The following is a 9,120-nucleotide window of genomic DNA, read 5'->3' as shown; positions in this document are numbered from 1 at the left end:
TTTATAATGAGCATTTATACATGTGACTAAGAAAACTAATGCGTATTGAGCTTGTGGCAACTCATCTGTATCAATATTCGTTCCTAAATCTACAAATCCGGTATATTTTTTGCCATCCCAATCAAGTTTACGTTTTATACACATTTCATCTATTGAAAGATTGAAATATAAAATTTTACCTTTAGAATTAGCTTCACAAATTTTTAATTTTAAGGTATCTATAGATTTTTTTGTAATACCTGGAGTTCCATCACATTTTTGGCATCATTTTCTGATAGTTTCAGGATGTGGTAAAGAATTCATAAAAGTTTTTCTCACATAATTATATGTTTTATTGGAGTAGAATTGCAAGGTAGTGGCAAATGTTCTGAGAATCTGCGGAAATTCTTTTCTACTTTTTTTATTAAATTGTCTGTTAAAAATCGCTTTACTCGATTCCGATATTGAAGCCTATATTCAAGAATAAAATCAAATTTCATTAAAAAATGATACCGATATATTTTAATTTTTTTTATAAAGAGAAATACTAAAGAAAAAAATGAATGTTGTATATAGGTGCTTTCCAGCAAGACACAGTGTAACACAGTGTCCACTAGTGTGAGAAAAAACATATTAGTGTGTTTCATACACTAGTAGACACTGTGTTACACTGTGTCTTGCTAGAAAGCACCTAATGCTACAATGAATATTGTACGATACCGTATACAGACTGTTGTTTACACAATATTCTTAATCAAGTTTAATAACATCAATAGTTTGAAAACTAATCACAGTCATTCCAGTTCAGAGGAATAATTGTGTTTGGCCAGTTTTAGAACTATCAATATTATTGAACCTGATTAAAAGTGTCGTGTAACAATAGTCACAGTAATATCAGAATTGTACAGTATTATTTCATAAGTTACTTACAGATACAACTCTTGCAGCATCATCTGATAACAATTTCTTATTTTTCAAATTTGTCATTAATTCTTCAAGATGTGTGACTTTTCTTTTCAAATGATAATTCTGTTTTTGTATCTTTGCTAATTTTTTACGTTGTACATCAATGTAAGCTATGGCAATTTTTTAATTCCGCAAAGCTTTTCGGGGTGACTGAAAATCGCTAAGAGTACAATCGCCGATATATCTTGGATTTCCCCGGCGAATTAATTTACGCTTAGGAGTTGCAGGATATTCTCTATATACACAACAACAATGTCTTAATAAAACTTAAATGACACAAACAAATACACATACAGTGATTGTTTTATATTATACATACTTAGATGTATCTTCAACTGCCATCTGATATCCTATCATATTATCCATTGTAGTATCCATAGTAGTATTGACACATGATGTTATTTTAATATTTGACTCTGTATTTTCAGTTTTTATTTGATATGTTTTGGTATTATTTATTATAGTATCATTGGCATATGTTTCAACATTTGACTCAGTTATATCTCTTTCTAAACATTCATTGCCAAACTTAACTATTGCATTATTTTTTTCAACAATGCAATTAATATTAGTGAAACTTTGTTTTAAGGGCATTTTTGATTTCCTATTAATAATAAATTTATTTCAATTATTAATAATTTACACTATTGCAGAAGAGATATATTTTTAGTTATATACACGCAATTAATAATATTTTTATACCTGGAATAATGGGGAATATTAAATATTGTTGGTATAGATCCTGGTTTTATATAAATGCGTTGTTTCGTCCCACCAACAGGATAATAAAAACAGTCACTTTCAAAATGCTGGCTGCATAAAAAACTATTTACATGAGGAACAAAATTTTCTTTGCCCATTGCCATAATCCACTCTTGTCGAATACTTTCATTCTTCGGAAACCTATAAATAGCACAATTATTTTCTATCAAGAACATTAATATATATATATAATACATTTAATATAGTATATATAGAAATACGTATTATACTTTATGTATATTATATATACAAATTATATATACATTATATACAAATATATTAAGAATATTGCTTACACAGATTGTGAAATAGATCAGAATGTTTTACTTACATGTGGAAAGATATATTTTCTTTCTCGTTAGGCTTCTTCCAATATTTACACGCACGTCTTCATTTTTTAACATATTATTTTAACATAATATTCGTAACATAATGTTCGTACACATAATTTATGATATAACTTGGACATAACTTTCACTGGTTATGACCAGTTGACAATTGTCGGCCATTACTGTCATGATGCGCGCGCAAAAAAAGGACAGAAATATCCCCTATTAGAGTCCCTAGAAGTAAGAGTCCGGCCAATGTTGTCCTCTTTTTGATTGGCCACGAAAGAATATGGCGCGACCAATCATTGCTGTCGAAATTTCACTATAATTACGATATAATTTGAATTGAATAAAACAAAATAGAATCACTTGCAATTTATTATCAATTAATTTATTATTAAAAAAGATAAAAATACATAAGTTTTACATTATTTAATAATAGAGTGCATAGCCATTGTCTTGCTATTAAAAATTGGACGTCGCAGATGTTCTTTTGGGCAATTAATTTTTATTCTGTATTTGATAAAATATATCATAATTTTGTCAGATAAATTATGACAATTTTTTAAAGTATCACATTTAATATTACTCATTTTTTGTGTAAAAAATTGAACTAAATCACAATTTACGCCTCTTAAAAATGATAAATATCGGCGAATTATAATTTCCATTTTGTAAAAATAATCAAAAGTTTCATTATTTACAAAGAACAATGTCAATGGTTTATAACAACGCATATAAAGAAATGTTGAATATTTATAACTAGAATTATATTTTTTAGATCCTGCAGAATATATACATTCGTCACAAACTTTGTAATATTTGTAAATTTTAGAAATAATGTAACCACAAATACAATAAAAAGCATTTTTTTCGTTATTATCCAATTCAATAATCTTATTTTCAATATAATCAGGAATTTCAGGGATTTCTAATAATATTTGTCTAATAATCTTTGTTTTCTGTTGTCGAGAACGTTTTAAAAAATCAACAAGTAAAGTACCATCATCTTGTTCATAATTTGTGTTTTTTATTTCTTGCATATACTGAGAAACGCTCAAAAGTTTTAAACTCTGTTGAAATTGTAACGCATTAGGTGTAGGAAATTTCTTTCTCAAATTTGAAAATACGTTTTCAACACAGTCATTTGTAAATCGGCTACCCAATACGTACAAAAATCCGCCTTCATTAATTAAATATTTAGTTAGTTGAATGTAAGAATTTGTTGTGATCACTACGCCGACTTGGACTGGCTTAAATATATCTTTCTTTTCTCCAATTTTCATGGTTTGAAATAATTCAATAAATGACTCTAAAAAGTTAACAGCTTCATTAAATTTGTTTTCAGATTCTACACTTTCAGGTTTCTTTCCCAACGCAACTGAGGCATGCCTTGAAATAATCAAAGTAAACCATTTAGATACTATTTCGATAAAAAAGGCTGTTGTTTTATATTCTTCATTATAATATTTTTCACTCATATAATTCAATGCGCTGCTCGAATTTCGATTAAATACATTTACTGCCTTATTAACTTTTATTTTGTTAAACTGAGTCGTTGTGAGAATATCTTTATTCAGCTTTGGAGCAAATTTGAAAAACATATTTTCTTGTTCTGCAACTAATTCCTCAAGATGTAAACATCGAACAATAGATGATGATAAATTTAAGCTTTCGATATAATTTGGTGGGACAATAACACTTTTGTTATTTATTAATGCAGTTTTAAGATTTTTAAGAAGATGAGGGCTATCAGCAAAAAAAAAGAGTTTACGTTGTGGATTGACAGGATAAGACACAGAATTTTGAATAGTAAAGGACTTGCAAGTATTAATTCCAAAAGCATGCCACATTTTTCGATTAGATGCTACCATGTCAGATGTAACTGCATGCACATAAAGACCGATTTTTTCAGCTTTTTGAATAATTTGTTCAATAATAGGTTTTAATCGTGCACCATCAAACCCTTTAGGATTAGTGAAATCATAGGCAACAATTTGTTTCCATCGTGTGAAAATACCACCAAGCATAAAAATCAAACCATGTGTAGCATGCATATTTGTTTTTCCTTAAAAAATAAGAAATACCAAAAAAATACAAAAATAAGGAACATAATATATTAATATAAGTATATTTATAAAGAATCTTTACCTTGGGAATTAGGAATAGTAATAAATCCAGTAATAGAGTTTGTCAACGGATCAATTCGTTCACCTTCTACAAGACTTATCTCGTCTATTCCAAACATACAGTCTCTTTCACGATCATCAGTAAAGTATTCTATCTTATCTTTCAAAGCTTCAAAAATATCATCACATATTCCAGGAGAAAAATTAATACCTTCAAAACTTCTTCTCAGTGTGCGTCTCGATGGTAAAGGAATATTTTGATTAATTAATTCTTTATAACCATTTTCTGTACATGCTAATTTTAGTCTGAGTGCCTTCTTTACTGTTTCATTAGACCATTTATATAGCCGACGTTTTGTTGAGTCATGTTGAAGCCATTCTATCTGATCGTTGTTGAAAACTTTATGCAATATATCTCTTGATTTTAATATACCTTCTTCGACACGTAATCTTTTTTTTTTACAACGCTTTCTATTACGAGCGAGTAGAACCTTATTACTATTTTTTAATTTATTTATCACTTGGAAGAGAAAAACGTCGAATGAATAATCGTTACACTTGAATAATTACCGTTTTTATTATTTTTTTTCGGTTTTCTGAAATTTTAAGTATGATCCAATTGAATTTGATAATTTTGCCACGCGCCATTGGAAAGCTTACATTTTTCTGTAAATTTTAAGATTTTTTCAAAAATTTTTAGATCAAATACAAAATGGGCAGCATGGGTGTAAAGTTGAGAAAGAATGCCCCATATATTTAATATTCAAAACACTGGTCGTCACCACAGATATCTATATTATAACTAGATCGCTAACTTCCATTGATGTTGTATATAAAATTGGTTCCCGAAAACCATGTAATACGATGGTCGCGCATGCGTAACGTTGGTAGAAAAGTAGTATGGCGCATGACTGTACTATTACTCGTGTGAGGTTAGTTATTATAAACAGGTTATAAATTTTAGACAGATTTTAATTTGTACGAAATGCCTACAGTTTGTAGTGTGAAAGGATGCAAAAGTTCTTGGAAGAAACATTCACGTATAACATTTCATAGGTAAGTATTAATCTTTTAGATTAATTAAAGAGTTTAATTTAAATAACCAAAGTTTTTATTATTTTTAGTATTGTAGAGAGTATTTATATAATTTTTAATATTTAAGTTAAGATTTATTTGTTTTATAACATTAATAATATAAATGTACAATATTTTTTGGCCAAAACTTTTCATACTATTTACTTTTAGAAATTAAATGTGTTCTAATAATATAATTTTAGATTTCCATCGTCAAATGAAAAATATTTCCATTATTGGATTGCGGCTGCTGGAAGAGAGGATTTAGTTTCTTTTTCAAATGCAAGAATATGTAGTTTACATTTCACAAATAATGATTATTTTAATCATACAAAGCATGTTGGCAAAAAATTTTTAAAACCTGATACATTCCCAACTCAACATGTACATAAAAATATTGTCCAATTGTTAGCTAAAGCAGATGAAATTAACGAAAGTGAGTAACATTATTTTATGTATTAAAATTTTTTATTTATTATTAAGTATACTAAGCATACATTATACATTCAGTAATAAACAAAATAATATAAATATTTATTATATATAATAATAAAGACCTGCCTATTATTAATGAAGAACGAACAACGACAAACAATCAAAATGATAAAGAAAGAGTAGTGACTAATCAGAATGATATGTTCATTGATGAGGAACAAACAACAACAAACAGTCAAAATAATAAAGAAGAAATTAATCAGAACAATATGCTCATTAATGAGGAACAAACAGCAACAAACAGTCAAAATAATAAAGAAGAAATTAATCAAAACGATATGCTTATTGATAAGGAACAAAGTGTTTCTTCTGTGATATCAAAATGTATGTACAAATTTTTTGTAATTTAAAAACAATTTTGTAATAGTTATTATTTATTATGTATTAAAATTATACATTTTATAATTATTTAATTATTTTTAATATATTACAGGTATAAATTGTGAGAAGTTAAAAGTACAAAATAAAATGTTACAACAGAATATAACAGATTTAGAAATATCACAAGAAAAACGATTAGAACAACAAGCAAACATGTTTCATATAATTATTAATAAAAACAAAGCTGAATTAAAAAAAACATAGAACTTCAAAGGAAAAAAAATAAAGCTTTAACTAAAAGTGTACAACGTAAAGAGACAAATATTAAAAATTTAAAAACATTATTTAAAATATTAAAAGACAAAAATATTTTAACAAAAGATGATGCTTTTAAATTAAGTAATGAGTTTGGTGAAGTACTTGTTCCATTGTTAGAAAATGAAAAAAAAAATAAGGATAAATCTTCTAAAGGCCGACGTTATTCTGATGAGGTAAAACGGTTTGCTGTTACCATGCATTACCATTCTCCTAAAGCTTATGAGTATTGTAGGTTAGTGCTTGTTTGCCTGTTTTATATTTGTATTCCTGCTGCATTTTGTTATTCACTGCCAGCACTAAAATTTATAATTAACGTAAAGTATAAATTTGTATCTTGAAATTGAATAAGAAAGTGCAGCTTATTTCATATAACTAACATTCTCAGTAAGTATAAATATTTTGTTACATTAACTCTTTTATCAATATAATTTTTTTAACAAATTTGACTTGCAGATGTTTTAAAAATAAGCCTTTTAATTGGTTTACTGGTAATTATTTAAGATACATTAAACAAATAATAAAAAGCAAACATTAGAAATACTTTTAATAAGTAAATAAATTGCTTTTTTATAAAGTTTTATGAAAGCATGAGTTTATATATATAACATTTTTCTAATGCAATAAAACATCACTAATAAAAAATTTCTGCATGACTTTAATAAAAATACTAAAACACATCTTTATCCTATACATTTATTAAAATGTACTTATGTGTGTGTGTATGACATGCGTTTTGAGTTTTAATTGCTATAATTATTGTTAAAATTGCAGTTGCATGTTTAAAAAAAGACTATCATGACAATTTTAAAAAAGTAAATGTTTGCACTTACTCAGAATTTTGTCTTTTTTAATTTTTTTACGACAATTTTAACTTATTTTATTAATATTTATATTTTTACAGGACAATATTTAAATTGCCTCATGCATCTGCTATAAGAAATTGGACTTCTGTTATTGATACTGAACCAGGTTTTCAGTTACAAATTTTGCGTGCCTTAAAAGATTTAAATAATGATGAGAAGGATTGCTGTCTTATATTCGACGGCATGGCAATACGAGAACAACTATTATGGAGCGAAAAAGAACATAAATATATCGGTTTTTGTGACTATGGTAATAGTATTAATTTATAAAATAAAGATACAGAAGCTACAGAAGCACTCGTATTTATGCTAGTTTCTCTAAAAGGTATCTGGAAGTGGCCTATCGCTTATTTTTTTAAACATTCTATGTCTGCAATGACATTAAGTTAGTTCTAGATACATTAAAATAAGACTGCATACATATTCTAAGTTTTATTTACAAGAAGTCCTAAAACCTATCCGAAAAAGGCACCAATTAACAAAACAAATATTATTTTATAGAGAATAATATGTATTTACAATATATATAAATAAAAACATAAAAAGGAAAAGGAAATAATATTTTTTATCTTAATTATACCTAGAGTTTATTATATAATTAGAGATGAATGTTATACATAACATATATCCTGTTCAATATATTATACCTATATCCTGTCTTGTGTGCCTACTGTTAAATAAGTTTGCTATATTTGTGTGTGTATACTAATATATATATATATGTATATATGTATATTTATTTATTTATTTTTTATTAAAATATATATTGTTTTTTTTTAACAAATGTTTTTTTTTTATATAAAGATATTAAATCTTTATTAAATTTCTTTCAAAATTGCATTATTACTTTATAATTGTGTAAACATTGCTAACTAAATATAGCTAAAATAATTGTTTTAAATATTTAACTTTTTATCTTAAAAATTATATATCTTTACTATAAACATTTTTGATTTTGTCTGTTTTTCAATATACTGCATATTTTAAGAATATTTTTTACATTATTTTATTTTTAGGAGCTAATTTTTTACTTAAAAGATGAGAAAAGTTGCATATTACTTCAAAATTTTATTATAATATTATATATACAAGTTTCATACTTATATGTGTACAGATTATACATAACATCAACCAATGATTACTGTCTACGCTGTCTACCAATGTTACGCATGCGCGAAAGTTTAGTACATAGATTTTGGGGCTATGTATTTAAAGCAAGTTAGCGATCTAGTTATAATATAGATATCTGTGGTCGTCACTCACTATATATATGGTCGCCATTTTATTTCTAATTAGAACATTGGCCAGACTCTTACTTCTAGGGACTCTATCCCCTATGTTTTGCTTCTCTCTCCGTTCTGCCAAACCCAACGAATATCATAAGGAAATATACGGCATGCTAGTTATATATGTCTATGGTCGTAAGCACCCCTAGAGACAACTGCGGCACCCGCGTTTGCGCTGACGCTTTAACGTCACTGTACGACCGCCGTTACGCACCGTTCGCACCACCGCTTTAATTTATAATACGCGTTCGAACAACATACTAAACGTTCCGTATCCACACGACTATATATAATTGATCTTAGCATTTATACAATAAACGTTATCTTATTTTATTATTACAATACCGAGCATTCTTTTACGTGCCCCCAACCGATCGAACTCCTGATTCCGGCGAGTTATTCCGCGCATACAAACGTACCGTTTCAACATTTATTACCTTTTGCGAAGCTGATGATAATAATTTATATAATTCTCTGTGCGTATTTTCATTAATGCCTGTATAAAATTGAAAATTTTCAATAAGAACTCGCTCGATTTCACCAGCTCTACGTCTGTTAAATAATTGAAGCAATATAAGCATACTTTGTGCTAAATTCA

General features: G+C 27.2%; 2 long non-coding RNA genes and 1 pseudogene across 2 annotated transcripts; 1 reads left to right on the top strand and 2 right to left on the bottom strand.

Annotated features, from left to right (window-relative positions):
• Positions 1-470: 470 nt before the first annotated feature.
• LOC105672190 (uncharacterized) lies at positions 471-2,176 on the bottom strand (annotated as a pseudogene).
• Positions 2,177-2,611: 435 nt separating this feature from the next.
• On the bottom strand, positions 2,612-5,354 carry LOC105672186 (uncharacterized). Its single transcript, XR_010889465.1, has 2 exons — positions 4,188-5,354; positions 2,612-4,104 (listed from the first exon to the last, which is right to left on the bottom strand). It is a non-coding gene; the product is annotated as an uncharacterized lncRNA (long non-coding RNA).
• Positions 5,355-5,772: 418 nt separating this feature from the next.
• LOC136999055 (uncharacterized) lies at positions 5,773-8,430 on the top strand. The gene is made up of 2 exons (XR_010889466.1): positions 5,773-6,058; positions 6,168-8,430. It is a non-coding gene; the product is annotated as an uncharacterized lncRNA (long non-coding RNA).
• The last annotated feature ends 690 nt before the right edge of the window (positions 8,431-9,120 follow it).

This window comes from Linepithema humile, chromosome 3 (assembly GCF_040581485.1).
Source record: "Linepithema humile isolate Giens D197 chromosome 3, Lhum_UNIL_v1.0, whole genome shotgun sequence".
NCBI classification, from domain to species: Eukaryota; Metazoa; Arthropoda; class Insecta; order Hymenoptera; family Formicidae; genus Linepithema; species Linepithema humile.
This window is presented reverse-complemented; position numbering and strand designations above follow the sequence as displayed.